At 36.6% G+C, this 19,146-nt stretch overlaps 1 protein-coding gene across 7 annotated transcripts in view; it reads left to right on the top strand.

The window, feature by feature from the left end:
- The window catches only part of LOC106870248 (zinc finger protein 474), a 162,360-nt gene that overhangs the window by 38,146 nt on the left and 105,068 nt on the right, over positions 1-19,146 (top strand). For 2 of the 7 annotated variants that reach the window (XM_014916455.2, XM_014916540.2), the window contains exon 2: positions 16,453-17,925. The exons of 4 other annotated variants lie outside the window; for them this stretch is intronic. The gene's annotated coding sequence lies outside the window, so the exon portion shown is untranslated. Of the gene's footprint in view, positions 1-16,011; positions 17,926-19,146 lie in introns of those variants that run through there. One more of the 7 variants, XM_052973219.1, reaches the window with a different exon arrangement.

Here is a 19,146-nt window from a genome sequence, read left to right as displayed (position 1 = left end):
TATATATATAGAGAGAGAGAGAGAGAGAGAGAGAGAGAGAGAGAGAGAAATGCGACAAAATGACACGAACAAAGAACGTTGCTTAATAGCTTAATATGAAGAGTGCTCAAACAAGAAGACGATAACCAAAGACAATTTAATGAACTGCAAGAAATGCTCTAAGGCATCTTGTCGGATGCTCTAACGATTCTGCCAATCCACAAGACTTACCAATAAACGCCCTTTTTTATTTGCTCCAAGCATAACTGATGAGAAAACAGTACAAAAAACAAATTACTAAAATAAGTCAAAAATAATTTATAATATGTGAAAGGATGGACATTCGGGGAGGAAGAAACTGTTAATTATATCGGAGTCTGTATTAGAGGGATTCTTATTCTGTCAGTCACAGAAGGATGAAAGGAAAAATTCATCTCAGTGGGATTTAAACTTAGAACATAAAGACAATAACTAGATACCGCAATGTATATTATCCGCAGTTTTACTATTTTGCTACACAGCACCTTAATAATAGTTATGTAGCTGTAGAAAAGGGTTTTAGTGAACTCACAGTTTTGAGTAGTCATCATCATAACCAAGAATACTTTTCACGCTTTCGACCACTGATGTCAGAAGAAATCGCAATTTCCAGACAGAAGGAATAAAGAGAACTACAACGGACAATGTTCTTGGCACTCCCAGTCATGTGTTAAAATAAATATTTAGTTTTTGTTGCACGCGTTTAACACTTGTAACTGCTGACTCATACTTAAGCAGCTACCACATAAATCTTGGTTACAGTCCAAACTGACAGCACCAAAACTTTGCCTTTCCAGTAATCAATGTTTTATCCGCCTAAGCCACTTGTTCACTTGCTCCTAGATCTTTATACCACAAAATGCCTGTCATTCAGGTTGGACTTCTACCAACGTACCAGACTCTTCACTTTCTTTTTAAAAACCCATAGAATGCATTCATTATTTACCTGAAATGGCTTTCCCATCACCTTATCTTTCCCGAGGGGCCCACTGCTGCTTTTCTTCACTTTAAACTTCATATGACTCTACTATTTCAAGCGTTCTCGCTCTTCTTTCAAACTACTTTTCCTGACTCATACACGAAAGCCCTCATTAATGGTACCACAACCTCATCCACAAATGACAATTCTTCAATATGCTCTGCAACACATCTAAGAATGATGAGAAAGGACATCCCATGGGTTTCCTCAGCTCTTGTGATTTTCATTTCGCGGTCTACTGTCTGTAGAGAATATATGTTTGATCTTAAAAAAACAACCTTGAATTATTTAATTCTTGACTTGATTTGAAGTTTTTCTCATCTGATGTTATGATGGTTCCCAAATATTTAAAACTAACGAGTTGTTTAATTAAGTATTTTGTTACCAATTGGTAATATTTTCTTTCATATCCTGCTAATTTCGGACCTCTGCCCATGTTTTCTCTCTCATCATTAATAGTGCTAACTAATACATATAGATCTTTATTGTAGCTATTTATCGCCTGCATATCAGGTATTGTTGACGTTTTGTCCTTCTCTCTGTATAAGTGGTAGATAGTCAATAGATCGCATAATTAGTTCGTTGTATAATAAATGCAGGTTTGGTGATAACACACCCATCCTTTTCGTTTTCGTTTCCTCAATGTCTCATACTGTCCTATTTTATTTTCATTTCTGATTGCTAATTTATGTTTCTGAAAATTTGTAAGTCTTTTCTGTCTTCATTTATATTTTCTAAGGTTTTAATGATCTCTTCAAGATATCAAAGGCTTTTGTGTAATTAATGAAACATTGGTACGGGTCTTGTAGATACGTTGCTTTTTCAATGATGTACCTCCAAATATACACATTAGCTGTTCCTTTACTCTCAACAAATCTTTCTTATGCTTCTGATATCTGTTTCTGGATCAGACAATTAGGTCTCACAGCAACATTTTCGTAATGTGGCTGATGCGTGTATATAGACGTACGTGAGTCTACAGTAGACGTGTGTATAAAATGTACGTATACTCACGTTATAAAGTACTTTCTATAAAATCAAGCAAGCCGGAAAATGTATTATAGTTCTCATTTAGAAACTTCTTGTGCAGTTATATTTATATAATGGAATTTGAAGGGCTGCTGACTGCAAAAACTAAGTTTTTTATTGTAAAAATTGTTTGCAAAGGACGTCGGTTGCTGTTGTTCTATTGCATAGCTTTTTTCATATAAGTGGCGAGATGTAGGTCTCTTGGATATGGCCGTGCCAACTACAGCTGATACTGCTACTACTGTTTGTTAATAGGCGTGTTGGTTAACATAACATGTCAGTAACCGCTGCTATCTCTGTCAGTGATTAAGTATGCTAGTTAATATTGCATCGTGCCAACCATTGATTGGTTGAGTAGAATCAACTCAATGCAGCCATAAATGAAATATCTAGGTGCCAGTTCACTTTGCTGGATTACATGTACTGTCTTCTTTTTATCAGGAGAGATCCGCTGCAAATATATTATGAATACACAAAATGTACTGAGTAGAAAAATAATCAAGTGTTTCTAAGTATTGTGGCTCTGTTACACATTTACAGAGGGCATAATATCAATAATCTGTAAATGTGTAATATAGCCATAATACTTTATTTCTTATATTGAAATTTGTAATTTAAATTTTTCTTAGAGAACTCGATTAACATGGTTAATTGCATAATAATTTCACTCACAAGGGCTATGCAAGAGTCAACATGCAAGAATTGAGACTAGGCGGCAGACTCGGCTGGGTGTTAATTTTAAAGTGATCATCAAGACAAATTAGTCACTCAGTTTTATAGTGTTACTGTTTAAACCCAAACAAGCCATGAGCTAGGTGGTATATGATCAAAGAGCTAACAGCTATGATCCAACTGCCTTTTTTCCCCCTCAAATGCAGTGTATCGAGGAACACATCAACCAATATGTTCATTCTACTTTTTTTAAGTCGATGGGGTATGATTTGAGTCGATACCAAGTCGACTGGCCACGTAGTTTCCCTCATTTTCTCGTTATAGAGTTAATTCAATGCAAAGTACGTTTACAATCTCAATGTCTTGTTTTTGTATGTTGTTTGTTTTCTTACTTTACTAACTGTCTAGAACATTTTCACAATAATTAATTACTTTTAACTAGTTTCAGGCAAAATAAAACCAACAAACAATTTATCCGATCTAAGCTTACATTTTGCTTAAATTCCTCAGCGAGAGTACACGCGCACGCGCGCTCACACAGATACACACAAACACACACAAACACCCCCTCCGCTCCCCACATAGTATTAATACATGTATCAAAACCAAGAGCTATCATGCATGTTATAACGAAATAGCTATTTCTTATTTATTAGCATATTCATGTCTTTGAGAAACGGGTGACGAGAGATCTTCAATTAAACTTGAATTACGAGGGTTTCTAGAAAACGGCTATAGAAGTGAGGTAGGCATGTCTGTTTTCTGATTCCTGACCATTTATGTCGACTTTGTTCCTAGTTATACTGACATTGCCAGTTTCACAAATCACGTGTTGGTGTGGTGGGGGAGTCAGATTACTACTAACACATAGCGTCTGCTTTGGAGTCCTCCATTGAAACTATTCTAATTTGTTCAATGATAAGGAGGGCTATTCCGATAAACGCTGTCCAAAATATTAGGCTTTGATTTGGTGCTATACTACAGGGTGTTCGGGCTAAATTTGACGATTTTTTTATGGTTCCTTTTTCTTTTATTAGTAACAGCATGATGTATTGTTGAACAGTCTACGGCGCTTAAGAGCATGAAGATTAAAGTTGTAGTTGAGAAAAAGTTATCTGACATAGAGAACTGGAAGCTGTTTGAAGATTGGAAAACAGTTACCTGTATCATGATGATTCGTACCACTTATCAAAATGTCGACATAATGACTGCTGCTCAGTACTCTGTGAACACTGTAAATGCTGTCAGACGTGACATGGACAGCTGCGAAGAAGACCACGAAGCGGTGGCCAACAGGTAGAGACATATCAGTTATTCTGACTGGGTCCGTGCGCCGGAATTTATCCTCATATGTTTGAATAGGATCTTAGGCTCAATTTAAACAGCTATATACAGGTGCTGGAGACTGGTCAGTCCCTGGCTAGAGAGGTCATATGTGTCGCAGCAGAATTCGGCTCCTTCTCACATCTCCAGAAAGAGTCAGAAGTGGTTGGCAGAAAATTCTTACAACTTCACCAGCTCCAATTTCTGGCCTCCTAATTTCCTCCGATTGTATTCCCATGGATTACTATGTGTAGGACGCGGTTGGGAAAGAACGAACTGCTCTGCCTGCAACGCCAAAACTGAGCTAGTGTCCAAGATCAAGAAGGTATTTGAAGATGTTCCCAGGGACTCAGTCAGGAACACATGCGCCATTTTCCGGAGCAATCTTGTGGTCGTGATAAAAGCTAAGGGCGACTACTTTGAGTAACCTTATCTCTCAGCCATAATCTAGTTGATATTTTTTTGATTTTTAAAAATACTTTCATTTTTAGATGGGATATTGGTTTCTTTTCCTTTTACACAAACTGTCAAATTTACCCAGACGAACCAACTGTTACTCTTGCAGGATCGCTGATTCAAAGTTATATTTATGCAAAAATGAGAAAAGATTGCTATTGGTATGCACTTCAGGGATCCGAATGAGCTGGATATCTATGTACAGACGTGTTACGGTAATCGATCGAAAAGAAGAGATTGTATGAATTCGCGAATCAAAAGTTCCACAATTTTTTGATAGCCAAGAATCAAGAATTGACCAAGGTCAAGTATTTTGTTTCTGGAATATTGTTAGGTATTAACAACCCTCCATTGATTTGGCAATGTAGAAAGCAGAGTAGCAAAAGGGGATGAATTGAGAGGATGAGTAATGGGCGTCATGTAAAAGTTATTGAATAGTCATTAATAAGAAAAAGTTGACTATCTGTTAACGAAGAATATTTAGCTCCAGGATTGCGTACAGTTTATTAGCTTGTGGCGTCAATGAATGCGTTAAATGAATGGGTACAGCAATGTAGTTGTCTTAGGTTCGCCTAAGAACTTCAGAAAATTTTGTAAGAAACTCAGCCAATTTCTCAATCAATATTTAAGCCTCTCTCTCTCTCTCTCTCTCTCTCTCTCTCTCTCTCTCTCTCTCTCTCTCTCTCTCTCTCTCTCTCTCTCTCTCTCCCTCTCTGGTTACCGTACAAATAAGCTTATACCGAATAAGAGTGGGTCAGTTTGTATGCCCGCCTGATCCATTATAAAATCGTAACTCGATAATGGTCCGGCAATGTTTCTCTCTTTATTAGATTTAACGAAACTTATGATACGTCTGGCTGAGGTGAAGGCATTGAAGGCCTATGTTTTTCTTTCTTCATTTTCTTTGAACTTCACTTGAAGATCAAGGTAAGAGAGAAAAAAACTTAGTTCTTGGATGGTTTTAATTAAATGTGAGTGACGCCTGATTTGATCCTTCCATTAGTTTAGATTACAGGGGCGGACATGAATTTATCTGTTTGACACTGAGTGGAGTTCAGAGTTGAAAAGCGTTTAGAGCAGTGGTTCTCAGCCGGGGTCTATATGGTCCCTGGGGGTTCATATAAGATTTTGTTGCAAGAAACTTGGTATATTTCTACAACACACAGAATATTTAAACAATTTTTAATACAATTTCTAATAATATTTAATCCTAAAAATATAATAGAAGTTTTTAGACAACAAATGGCTATGAAGGTCCCTCACCTTAGTAAAATAGGAATCAATGGGGTCCATAGGTAAAAAATGGTCGAGAAACACTAGTTTAGACTCTCTTTAGGAAGACGTTTCTATTTTTAAACATTTATCTTATGGTTACTATTTACGAATAAGCAACGTACATTAGTGCATATCTATAGTCTATCATTTCAATTTAATAATCGTCGTTTATATACCTTTGTCTTTAACTTAAAGATTATTTGTTATTCTGGTTAATGAAAACAACACAAACACTAAACAAGAAATGTTTGCTAGCCGAGTTCACAGCTTGCTTTTGATTTGAAGTTATTTTATTTAGTTGCCACACTAATACACCGAAGAAATATAAACATCACATTTTGTGATTTCTGTATAAACTTAGCTTCATGCATATATATTTAGAGATTTATTTATAGCACTCATTTCTACCTTTACTTCTTTAAAAAAGTTATTGTCTAATTTATGATTCCAGTTGCAAATAAGGAATTCACTAGTATTTTCATTATTATCTGTTGTTGTTATTTTTCATATATTTTCCTGTCAAGACTTGAATGTTGGCAAACAGACACAGGATATCAAGCTGTGTATAACGCCATCGAATTGTGAATAGATTATTGGTTGACATTTAACTTCAGTGTATTTCCGATGTGGTGATGTATTGGCAGTCTGATCTTATTCTGCTTACGTTGAGTTGTAGTGGTATAATGAGTGAAAGGAGTTAGACCCTTGCATATGTTAATCCCAAATTACCGTATCATAGGTACAGCACTCTGTCTTTGAGGAGAACTCTATAAAGAAGGTCTTAAGAACTGGGAGGATGAGCAGAGATCAATGGTTTATTTTCCTATTGGAAGATAGATTCGATTTTAGCCATATCAACTTTTTTTTCTGTTACTTTCTAAGTAACCAGTTAGCTAAAACAGCGATTGTCCTTTGCTTTGTTCAGATACAATCCTGCACCAGTTATTATGGTATGTAACATTTTATTCACTTTACTATGGTATGATTTAGTCTCAGGTTTAGGTTGAAAAACTTAAATAATAATTGAAAATAATTAACTTGCATTCCGTCGGTTACGAATACGAGGATTCCTGTTGATCCGATCAACGGAACAGCCTGCTTGTGAAACTAACGTTCAAATGATTGAGTACTCCACAGACACCTGTACCTTAACGTAGTTCTCAGGGAAGTTCACTGGGATAAGGCTGGCCCTTTTAAATACAGGTTCTACTCAGTTTTGTCAGCTGAATGGACTGGAACACCATGAAATAAAGTGTCTTTGTCAAGGACACAGCGCACCGCGGGGTATTGAACTCACGAATAATCTAACCACTAAGCCACGCTCCTTCACAAAGTAATTAAAGAATGGTTGTAACCAACATCAGAGAGGTAGATAATCTGGCAATTTGAAAGGTAGATAGTCCACATTGTATCAATACCACTACATTGTGTCTATGGCCAAGAATTTAACTCTGGATGGCCGCGTCCACTTAACTGTAAGTTGTTGTTATTAATCTCAAGAGTCTTGATCAGCAGGTATTTTATCAAAGGCATTTAAACCATGACCATGTATTACAATTTTCTGGAATAGTGTATGGCTTTTCTTAAAGAAAAGTAGGTTGAAGTCTATCATGCTGTCTTCTGTGTAGATATAAAATGCTGTTGCTGTTTTTACCCTAGATCGGCCCTAAGTAAACGGACCTATAATAAAAAGAAATGTTCTAACTATGACCAAACCGTCTTTTAGTGGGTTTGTAGAATTATCCAATATGTTCCTTATATGGTAAGAGATAATGTTTGAAGGAGATTTGTAATCTATTTCTTGCAAGCTGGATGACACGCCGAAGCTCCTCGTGAGGCGCTGCAAGTGGTACCTTTCACCGCTGTGGATAGTAATTGTAATGTAGAACTAAAGACTGATTTCATGAGTTGGCGTTATTACATCAAAGCATTTCACACAAAGCTTGGCATTAATTCGTCATCATTTCATATTATAAAAACAACATAGGCTATAGCACCATTTTCTAGCTTCCATACATAAAATACCATATTCCAAAACCTACACAGATCTGTGCTCGGAACAAAACATTGGCATCCCCCACCAATCCCTGTCCTACTTGGTTTGCCGCTTAGCCACTGAGCCAACGGTAGATCTTTACACTTTGGCTTGACCTATTAGAAATATCTTACGTCCATCATTATTTCACACCACTTTCGATACAGGTTGTATTGTGTCATAGATTAACTATTCATTATATCTCTCTAACTAAATTGCGCTAGTGAATAACATATGGCAGCATGTCCACTTATATCTAACATATTGTATTATAAAATAGCATATAGTATAGTACACTATCATCAACCATCACATTGCAACATCGTATAAACATGTAATAGTTCGCCACTTCACAATATGAGTGTTGCATTGTAGAATAGCAAATCACCCCACTTGCTACAAGCAAAACTGTACCAAAGAATATTATGTTAGAAGAAACTGTTTGGTATAACGCTCCACGATACATAAACATATTTCAACGTCTTTTATCATTCACTACATTCCTTTTATTTAATCAAAACTTAGCCAGCAAGTTTCACTCGTCCTTCTTGTTTCTTACTTGCTGAATTACCAGCTTGGTAGATTGTATAATCCCGTGCCGACCCTAATCGAGTAGACCTATGATGGAAGACATTCAAACCATGACTACCTTGTCGATTTTTTGTTAGGAGTGGTGTATCCGGGACTACATTATCCAATGTGTCTTTTTTTAAAGACCCTAGAGTGTGGTTGTAGGAAGATTCGGCTTCTTTTTCTAGAAGATCGAGAAAGCACGTGTAGGTTCCATCACTGAGTCGTTAACTCGGCAATCACATAAGGAGAACAAAGGTGGGTGAGTTCCTTACTCACAGCATAGCATTGTAAAAGTTATAAAAATGTGGTATTTTGTCTATTCAGATGTGGTTACATTTCAAGACAGACTTAGGTAAACCTTCACCTTCCAGCTCAGTAAATAAAAAAGTAAAAGACAATATAATGTTTACCTGTGCAATTACTGATTTAGGTACTCAAAGATACATGGATACTGAAATAATTTCATTTCCTAAACTATTGTACAAAATACAAAATTATTTGTTTACAGTATGTTGGAGTTAATTATCTGGCTTTATTGTAGATAATGATGAACTCTCTAGGTCAGCGTTCATCGATCAGATCTATGACCAAAACATTTTAGTCGTGATCACGTTGTCTTTTTTGTTTTAGAGATAGTGTATCGAAAATTTGTGTCTTTGCCCCAAATTTTTCTGTTTGCGCAGTGTGATGTGGTGGTTTGGTTGTTAATTTTAGGAGGTGAAGCGACCACATACGTGGGAGGCATGAATGAAATACTCTACACTTGTGTGTGGAACTGCTAGGCCTAGGTTGGTCCAGGTTGTCCAGCTACTAGGGGCTTGAAGTTCATTAACAGTGCGTACATCTGGTAGCAATAAGTTAGTTAAGTTTTCCTATTGATGGATATTGCTGTTTAGTGGAGTATGTGTTGTCATTGAAGAGATAGGGTTGGCAATTGTAGTCGCTTAGGAGACGGGATTGGCAATTCTACACCTGTACTAAGGAGAATACCTTGCATTCATTTCTATATTTATCTATACTGGCTCAGTGCATTATTTTGTTAAGTTTACATATTAGTTTAGGTCTTTTATGTCATCTGGCGCTAGTATTAACTTGGAAGAAACTGACTTGTTGCTGTTTCACCCCAGATCCATCTTAATCTTCTAGCTTATTATCAAACGCTTATTATTAAACTCTGACCATCCTGATGTTTTTTTTTTCAGACATAGGACTAAATTTCTTTTTTAACTATAGTGTGTAATTGACTGCTGTTTCATGTAGGTCGACCGCCCACCAAAGCGTTCAATTAATATTTCAAATATGACTAGTAGTAATGCTGGGAATAAAGCAAGAATAAATTCTTGGAGAAATTTCTCAGATTTACGTCCATCATTTACTCCTGACAGATAATAATGAGCATGGTAACTGATCAATGAGTGAGGAGGCTGCAATACATCAATGATGTAATGAGCGGACAGTTTATGACATTGGAACAAGTCATAAAGTTGTTGTGAAAGTAATTAGAACACAAGCTGACATCAAACATTAAAGAAGGAGGATTTACTAATGACATTCACAGTAGCTGAAACAATAACGGCGACACTAATATAAGTAATACTTACAATAATGGTGCAAGAACAATAACAGAAACAATAAAGATCCTTGATTAGTGTTAAATTTTGAAGCCAAATCTCCATCAAATCACACACCACCATCCTACAAAAAGAAGAGCATTTAGAATAATGTAGTCCTCAGGTTAAATAACGAGCTAATGATCACTGCTGGAACGGTTTTGATCATAGGTATGTATGTTCGATCAGGACCAATCAGAGATTAAACAACAGCAACAATGACAACTATAGCATCAACAGCATCGATAAAAACATTTAGTAATATTGGTTTCAAATTTTGGTACAAGGATAGCAATTTCGGGGGTGGGACTAAGTCGATTACATCGACCCCAGTGCTCAACTGGCACTTATTTTATCAACCCCAAAAGTCGACCTCGGCTGAGTTTGAACTCAGAACGTAAAGACGGATGAAATACCGCCAAATATTAACTAATATTAATATCAGTATTGAACGAGCGAGTCTTTATGTGGTTGACACAGAGATATCAACCAAATCTTGAAATCATGTTCGTCTGTGTTTTAAAAAAAGGCAGACATTAAGTATTGTAGTCTTAGATACACACTATGTATAAAAGTTGATGCCTTCGCCCGATCGATGTTGACTAGGGATTAAATCACATGACAATAGCAATAATGAAACAATAAAGATTCCAGATCAATAACAGCAACAATAAAAGATAACAATAGCAGTAGCAACAGTAAAATAACTACAACATTAGCAATTACAGCAACAATACAATAACAACTTTAATATTAACAACAGCAACGAGAAGCAATGAGAACTATAGCATTAGCAACAACAACGGTAATTCAATAACAAGTGCGATGTTAGTAATTGTAAGAGTTACAAAATAAAGATTTCTAGTATTGTAGGACAGAATGTTGTCGATTAAATCGATCTAGGGTGATAAAAGGCGAAGTCGACATCGCTGGAGTTTGAACTCAAAATGAAGAGCGGTAAAAGTAAAAATATGAAAGTTTTAATCCTGCTCTCTACCACTGCTGCGGCTTTAATAATACGGCAGAATGACATCAATACCAGCAACAAGAGTAGCGGTAGAGAGAAAAAACAGTAACAACTGTAATAGCAGTAACAGCAATAGAGGGAGCAATGACGACAACAGCAATAGCAGCAGCAGCAGCAGCAACAGTAACTGCAGCAGTAGTATGGAAACAACAATAGAAGTAAACATAAGAATAGCTATTGCAGCAGCAGCAGCAGCAGCACAAATAGCAGCAACTATAAAAAGATGAATGTCATTATTGTTATTAATTGTGGCATCCTCATCAACAATAGCAGCACTTAATCACAGCCACCACATTAACAATGACAACAATAACAATAACAGGAACGGCAATATGTAATTAGTCACCGCATTCGTGGCACTCCGTTGGTTATGACGACAAGGGTTCCAGTTGATCCGATCAACGGAACAGCCTGCTCGTGAAATTAACGTGTAAATGGCTGAGCACTCCACAGACACGTATACCCTAAACGTAGTTCTCGGGAAGATTCAGCGTGACACAGAGTGTGACAAGTCCAGCCCTTTGAAATACAGGTACAGCAGAAACAGGAAGAAAGCGTGAGAGAAAGTTGTGGTGAAAGAGTACAGCAAGGTTCGCCACCCGACCTGATGGAGCCTCGTGGAGATTTAGGTGTTTTCGCTAAATAAACACTCACAACGTCTGATCTGCGAATCGAAACCGCGGTCCTACGACCGCGAGTCCGCTGCCCTAACCACTGGGCCATTGCTCTTCCACGGTCACCGTATTTATAATATGAAATTACAGTAACAAAACCAACAGCAAATCTCAGTAACCACAATAAAAGCAATAGAGCTAGAAGAGCAACCACTATGTTGTTACTTATAAAAAGTAACAACAGCATGAAACTATGTGTCACAGACACAAATTTATGTGAAAACTATGCTGATTATTTAATAAATAATTATTTTACTGACCCCGGAGATTTTACTGACACCCGAGAGATTGAAACTCAGAACAAATTTTTTGATAAAAGCCTACTTTGCTCAGCTCTCTATCAACTTTGTCACTTCCCGTCTTTTGTTCACTTCTGTCAGTTTTGTCATCCATCGTCCTTACTTTTAGTTACAAAGTCCCAAAATATAACTAGCCATGAAAGAGAAGATGGAGACAAATACTTCTACGGTGGAATTTGAACTTGAAGCGTAGAGTAATCTAAGCAAAATACTAAAGAACAATGTGCTTGATATGCTATTGACACAAACACTCTTCCATCCCTCTATTTACATTAGTTATAATTTTCTTTTTCATCATAGGAACAAAGTTACAAATTTGGATAACCAGAACTGCCGATTATGTTGGTTTCCCTTTATTACTGATATTTATTATCCGCAGTAGAACGTAAAACGAAGTTGCTCCTGGTGGGATTTGACCACAAAAAATAAAGGACCGTAAATAAAATACTTTTGGGCATTTTGTCCATCTCACCACTATACTCTGTCAATAGTTATAACAACCGTTGTAACAACAATTTAACTCTAGTTCTAACGTTAAAAAAAAAAAAAAACAGAAAAGTCATAGAAGAGGCATGAATGTCACAACACCCGGTCTTGCTCGTCTGAATACAATAGATGAATACAATTAATTACTGTCTCATCAATAATACAGGCAACATTTAATCTTTAACTTATTGTTTCTTTTTTATACACAATTATGCCTGTATTTTTTTGAGAAATGTCATCGCCTCTGTCTTTTTGTAGCTTTTTAAACAATCTCCTTTAAGACAAGAAGTGTCATTCCTGAGGTGACGGCTCCATATATTAACTAAACGGTTCACTTTGAGACAAAACGGTTCACTTTGAGACAAAACGGTTCACTTTGAGACAAAACGGTTCACTTTGAGACTGAGATGACAGTTCCATCTTTTCATTGTTGTGAAAACAGTTTCCTTTGAGACAAGAGCAAGTTTTACAAATAAGATGATAGCTTATTCTTGATTAGAGTGTAAACGCGATTGTTTAGTTACATGTCAGCTCTAGTTAAGTAGACGTGATCAAAGCCATTCCAATCATAAGTACCTCGTCTATTTTCTTTTTCAGATGTAGTGAATGTACAAGTACCTTATCCAATGTATCCTCTATTTGTAAGACAATAAGTTGTGGTTTCATTGACATTTAGCTGCTATTTCTTGCTGGACGATCATTCTCCTCGAGGCTCCCTCGTTGATCTCTCTCTCTGTGCGAGTTGCATCAAGGTCCAAAGCAATTCATTTTATTCAATATTCGTCTTGTCGGAGGGTACAGCTAATCTTTCTGCGAACCTAAGATATCTACTGGATAGACACTTGGTCAGTTTCCATCTACCAAATCTCGGGATATGATAGAACATACTTGTCCAAGGTGTTACGCCGTGGGATTGAACCTGGAACCATGTGGTTCGGAAGAAAGCTTCTTACTACACAGCTACGCCTGCATGTATATATATAGTTTCTATAACAAATACTGTTACGACGAATGTAAACGTTATGTCTACACCCTATCTTAGTGGAAATGAAAAGAAGGAACAGTTGTACGTACGTTTCTATTCTTGTTGGAATCAAGATTGATTCAGCAAGATTGAACGGGTTGAAGCATGTTACATCTAGCTATCCACGAACGCGTTGCTTATAAAACGCCTGTTTCTAATTTTGGCACATAGGCAGCATTTTTGAAAGAAGGGGAAAGTCGTTTACATCGACCCCAGTGCTCAACTGGTACTTATTTTATCGATCATCTGGTATTTTATAACCCACGAAAGGATGAAAGGCAAAGTCAACTTCGGCGGAATTTGAACTCAGAAGATAATGAACCAAGTGGAAAGCAATGCTAACTGGATAGACCAATTTGCATATTTAACTTCTTGGCAGCAAGATCGCACATCAAAATTACTGATGTGAATTGTATACTTTTGTGTATTTTGTTGTCATATGCATTTTACATGCATTCTGTAATACTCTGCAATAGGTATTCTCTAGGATTATAATACTTTCTGCAATAATATTCATCACGAAAAGCATATAGATTTCATAAGCACTACACAATGGTTCCTATATTTTTAAGAATGGTTTTAGATGCTTACAACAGTGAAATAAGATTAAACTGAAATATCATTGATTTTTAACCACCGCTGACCTCCAAATGAGCTCTACATTAATACAAGGCCACACGTTATGTAGCAGCGAATCGTCGATTATATTGACATCAGAATTTATTTTATCAACCTTGGAAGAATAAAGGACAAAGTCAATCTTGGCTGAATTTGAGCTTATATTTAAAGGGGTATAACTCGATGCCATAAAGTATTTTGTTTTATTCTCTATCGATTCGGTCAATCCTTTGCCACGAATCAACAAATTTTATTTCGTCAGAAACCGTATTTTGGATCTGTTGTCACTCGGTTCCACCCACGCGCATGTATAAAACATATTTTGTTTTTAACGCAAATTGTCAAGTGCCATTCTCATAGCTAGCACATCTTTCCTACAAACTTCTTATAGCCTTTCTACTATCATCCAGTGTTTTATATCGCTAGTTCTTTTCTACAACTAATTGATTCAAATTTTCTCTTTTCATTCCCACCATTTATGTTTTTTAGTATCGGACGCTTACCCCTACTCCCTAGCATCCCAATATTGTCAGTGTTGGATTTCTGTAACCGAATCGAGGTGTTAAATTTTCAACGTCTGTAGGACATATTTAAGTTGATTTTATAGATCACAATATAATGGCTTGTGCAGCCAACTGACTGAAACCGAAGACAAACTGTACTATCCTTTTTCTCCTAACCTAATGAATCATCTCAGATCATTATCCAATCCTATCGAAACTTATAGAGTTACCAAGCTCAAGAAATCATCGGAATATCTAAACATTTTAGAAGCAACATTCTCACTCTTCGACTACGTCGACTGAAAAAGTACATAAACCTAGTAGTCATTAAGAAAGTTAATAAGAATCTGAGTATTGGAAACTTTAGTTGGTTTTACTTTTGTATGCTTATCGCATTTAGATGAACCTGTTTGGATGTCATTTAAGAAGTGACTCAGCTTCCAGATCTCTGTTCCTCAATGAAGGAAGGTACGATTTACAACTACTTATTTGGAGCAACGCTCGTTTTCCGGTCCTAAAGGCTTCATATCAACCAAGAAAATATCCTTCCAGTTTTCTGCATTTGACTGGTTCTTATGCTGTATTGACACTAAAGGATGAAAGGCAATGTGAATTATGGAGTGACTTTGAACTCTTGAATCAGAAGTTCCCACTGTACATTTTGTCCGTTACTCTACAGATTCTACAAATACCCGAACCCTTTTAATCTTTTTCCTAAGCTTGCTTTTCCTATTCTGTTTTCCTCCTATCTTTAATCTATAACTTACCTACCTACGCACCTACCTATCTAACCCCCACCTCTCTTTCTCTGTATCTCTCTGTCTCTTTCTGCCTTTCAGTCTCTGTCTGTCTGTCTGTCTGTCTGTCTGTCTCTCACTCTCTCTTTCACTCTCTTTCTCTCTGTGCCTCTCAGTCTCTGTCTTCCTGTCTGTCTGTCTCACTCTCTTTCTCTCTCTTACTCTCTTTCTCTCTCTCACTCTCTTTCTCTCTCTCTCTCACTTTCTCTCTCTCTCTCACTTTCTCTCTCTCTCTCTCTCTCTCTCTCTCTCTCTCTCTCTCTCTCTCTCTCTCTCTCTCTCTCTCACTCTCTCTCTCTCTCCATTTCTCCTTCAGAAAACTATTCTTCATTTTCTGCTCTCAACTTTTCTCCACTCTCACTCTCCGACTTTATAAATTTCTTCCTCGGATATTCTTACGCTTCAACAACTTCATTCTTTTTTCTTTCTTTTTTTCTTCATTCTTTTACTCTATATTCTCTCTCTCTCTTTCACTCTTTCTCTCTCTTTCACTCTCTCTCTCTCTTTCACCCTCTTTCTCTCTTTCTCACACACACACACACTTTCTCTCCTACTGATATTGCTCTCCCAAGAACACTTTCTTATTGGTTACTCTTCCCTTCACTTCTTTACCTCTGCTTCACTCGCTGCCATTCTCTTGATATTTCTTCATTTAAAACTCTTGTATTTTTTTATTTTTCTCTGTTACAATCACAATTTCTTTCTTTCTTTCTTTCTTTCTTTCTCTTCCCCTCTCTCTTCTAATCACTTTTCTCGTCTACCGACCTTACTCAAGTTATGTCCTTTCTTATTTCACATTAAAAAAAAAATTTCCAGTGTCATCACATCCACCTCGTCTTTTTAAGTATTTCTCTTACATTTTGAGCATATTTCCATTTCTATTTCTCTTACATTTTGAGCATATTTCCATTTCTATTTCTCTTACATTTTGAGCATATTTCCATTTCTATTTCTCCCATTTCGCTTTCCCCTATTTTTTCCTTGTATTCTTATTTATATCTCCGTCTTCTCCATTCGTCTATGTTTTTTCCTGACATTCCTCACGCCAATACAGTTTTCACACAGAGGGCTTAACGCAGCAAAGACTACTTTTCGTCTGCAGTCCAGCCAACTTGAAGCACACGACGCCATGAAAGAAAATATCGACACTAGAAAGTGAAAGGAAAATATTTTAAAATCTTGTTCAAATAGCTGGAATACATTTGATAAATATATTTGAATGGAAGTTGTAGTTATTGATGTTTGCTTGATTAAATTATTTCTAAGGCACCCATTTGATTTAGTCAACTGATTGATTGATCGATCGATCGATTGATTGATTGATTGATTGAAAGCGAGTTGCTAAAACAGTCTGAGGTCGCCAGTCAACACTTCGATGCTAGAAGTCTTTAGCAGACGATAAAACGATAAAGGAGGGAAACACGACATTTCCACCTCATATTTTCACTTTCACACGTACGCAAACACACATATACACATAAATGAACACACACACACACGTACATAAACACATTGGTACTCTTATTCATTACAAAGAGAAAAATAATAATGATAAAAAAAACAGCGAGAAAGAGAAAAGATAATCAGAGAGAAACTGACTGAGAGACCGAGAAGGAGGGAGAGAGAGACAGAGGAAGAAAGAAATGAGAACGACAAGGAGAGAAGCAGAGATAAACGTATATTGAAAGACAGTAAATTGAGTAACAAATGCACAGTGTTAAGATGAATAAATAGTTAGAAAAATAGATAGAACGACAAACTAATGTTGACTGGCAGAGAGAAAGACTTTCAGAGAGTGACAGAGAGATTTAGACTGAGTGATAGATACTGAGAAAAAGACAGAAGGAGGAAAAAAAAAAGACAGTAAAACATAGAAAGACAAATATATTCACAGATTGATTGAGAGAGTTACAGTGACACAGACAGAGAGTAAGAAAAAAGAAGCGAGAAGAAACAGAAAAAGAGAGAGAAAGATTGAGTGAGATAAACAGACATCGATAGAGATGTGTCAACAAGACACGGTCTTATACCTTCGCTCGAAGCCTTTAAACATGTGGGGTACACACATAAACATATACACATTAATATATGCGCACTTATACTAAAACACTCGTACACACTGACATGCGTACAGTCACGCAGTAAACACGCACAGAAAGGAAAACGCGAACAGACAAACCACACAGATGCACGCACCCACCTATACATCAAAATGCAGAACAGTCCAAAGAAGTAAGCACACCCACCCAACTACATGGCAATTCTTTACCACTCATATCTACCTGTATCTTTCTTTTTCGTGTATCGTGATGCAATGGAATTGATTTCGTCTTGTTGATAGATAATGCACCCCCAATCAAGCAAGTGGATTTCCCCTAATAATTTATAGCCAATCCATGAAAAAGTGACTTTGTATCATACAAAAAGATCAAAAGGATATACATACATACACACACATATGTATGTATAAACACACACACAATTTATAAGTTACGTTTACTAAAACACGTAACACGCATATCAACAGGTAAGTGTTGTTATTTGTATGTTATCACCGTTTCCTTGTATACTTCTTAAAACTATTTGTTTTAATTTTATAATGGAATTTAATTACTTAACCAATTAATCCGCAATGCTATTGTTTTTATTTTCCATTGTTTTTGTTTCTAACTTATTATCTTAACGTGTATATGTATGTGTCAGTGCACATATGTGTGAGTGAATGAATGTGTATATAAACATTTGTACATGTCTGTCTATATGTGTGTGTATGTGTATACGTGAGTGTGTGTGTGTGTGTGTGCGTTTGCGCGTGCGTCTACTCACCGATATATTTGTGTTATAGAAATCAATATTATTTTATATTACCGTCTATGTTTATTGTTTTGGCTAACGGAGAAAACACTATCAAAAATCGTTTTTTTTTTTCTGCCATCAATCCCTTCGGACGTCAATAAGATAAAGTACCAGTCAAATACTGAGGTCTATGGCATCTGCTACTTCCCTTCCCCCCAAAACTGCAGGCCTATTGCCAAATATTAGTTGTAGTAGTAGTAGTAACAGCAGCAGTGTAGTGTTGGTGGTGATGGTGGTGCTAGTGGTACAATAGTAATAGTAACAGTAGTGGTAGTAGTGTCGGTGGTGAGGGTAATGGTGGTGGTGACGGTGGTGATAGTAATAATGGTAGTAGTAATGGTGGTGGTGTAGTGCTAGTAGTAGTAGCCCATCGTACTCATTAATAAAAAAAAAATGTGATTATTCCATTTAATTGCGTGACTAACTCATATTGCGTAAGATCTGTTACATCGTCACATCGACGTCATCAGCATTATCGATATCATTGTTATCATAGTCATCATCGTCATCATTGTTGTCGATATTATTAAGTCATGACGTAGAAGGAATGGTATGAACATCACAACTCTCTATTTCTGAATTACGTTGCATCCAATACGTTGTGGCCACCTCAGAGAAATCACGATTCCCAATGTGTTGTTATTATAAAAATAGATTGTTTTCTTCTTCTTCTTCTTCTTCTTCTTCTTCTTCTTCTTCTTCTTCTTCTTCTTCTTCTTCTGCCGTTACTACTACTACTACTACTACTACTACTACTACTACTACTACTACTACTACTACTACTTTGCTTCCTCTTTAAAATAAGTACCTGTTGAGCACCGGAATCGATGTAATCGACTTCTCCGTCCCTCAAAACTGCTTGCCTTAGCACTCCGGACAAAATGCTTTGCAA

This window comes from Octopus bimaculoides, chromosome 15 (assembly GCF_001194135.2).
Source record: "Octopus bimaculoides isolate UCB-OBI-ISO-001 chromosome 15, ASM119413v2, whole genome shotgun sequence".
Classification (NCBI taxonomy): Eukaryota; Metazoa; Mollusca; class Cephalopoda; order Octopoda; family Octopodidae; genus Octopus; species Octopus bimaculoides.
This window is presented reverse-complemented; position numbering and strand designations above follow the sequence as displayed.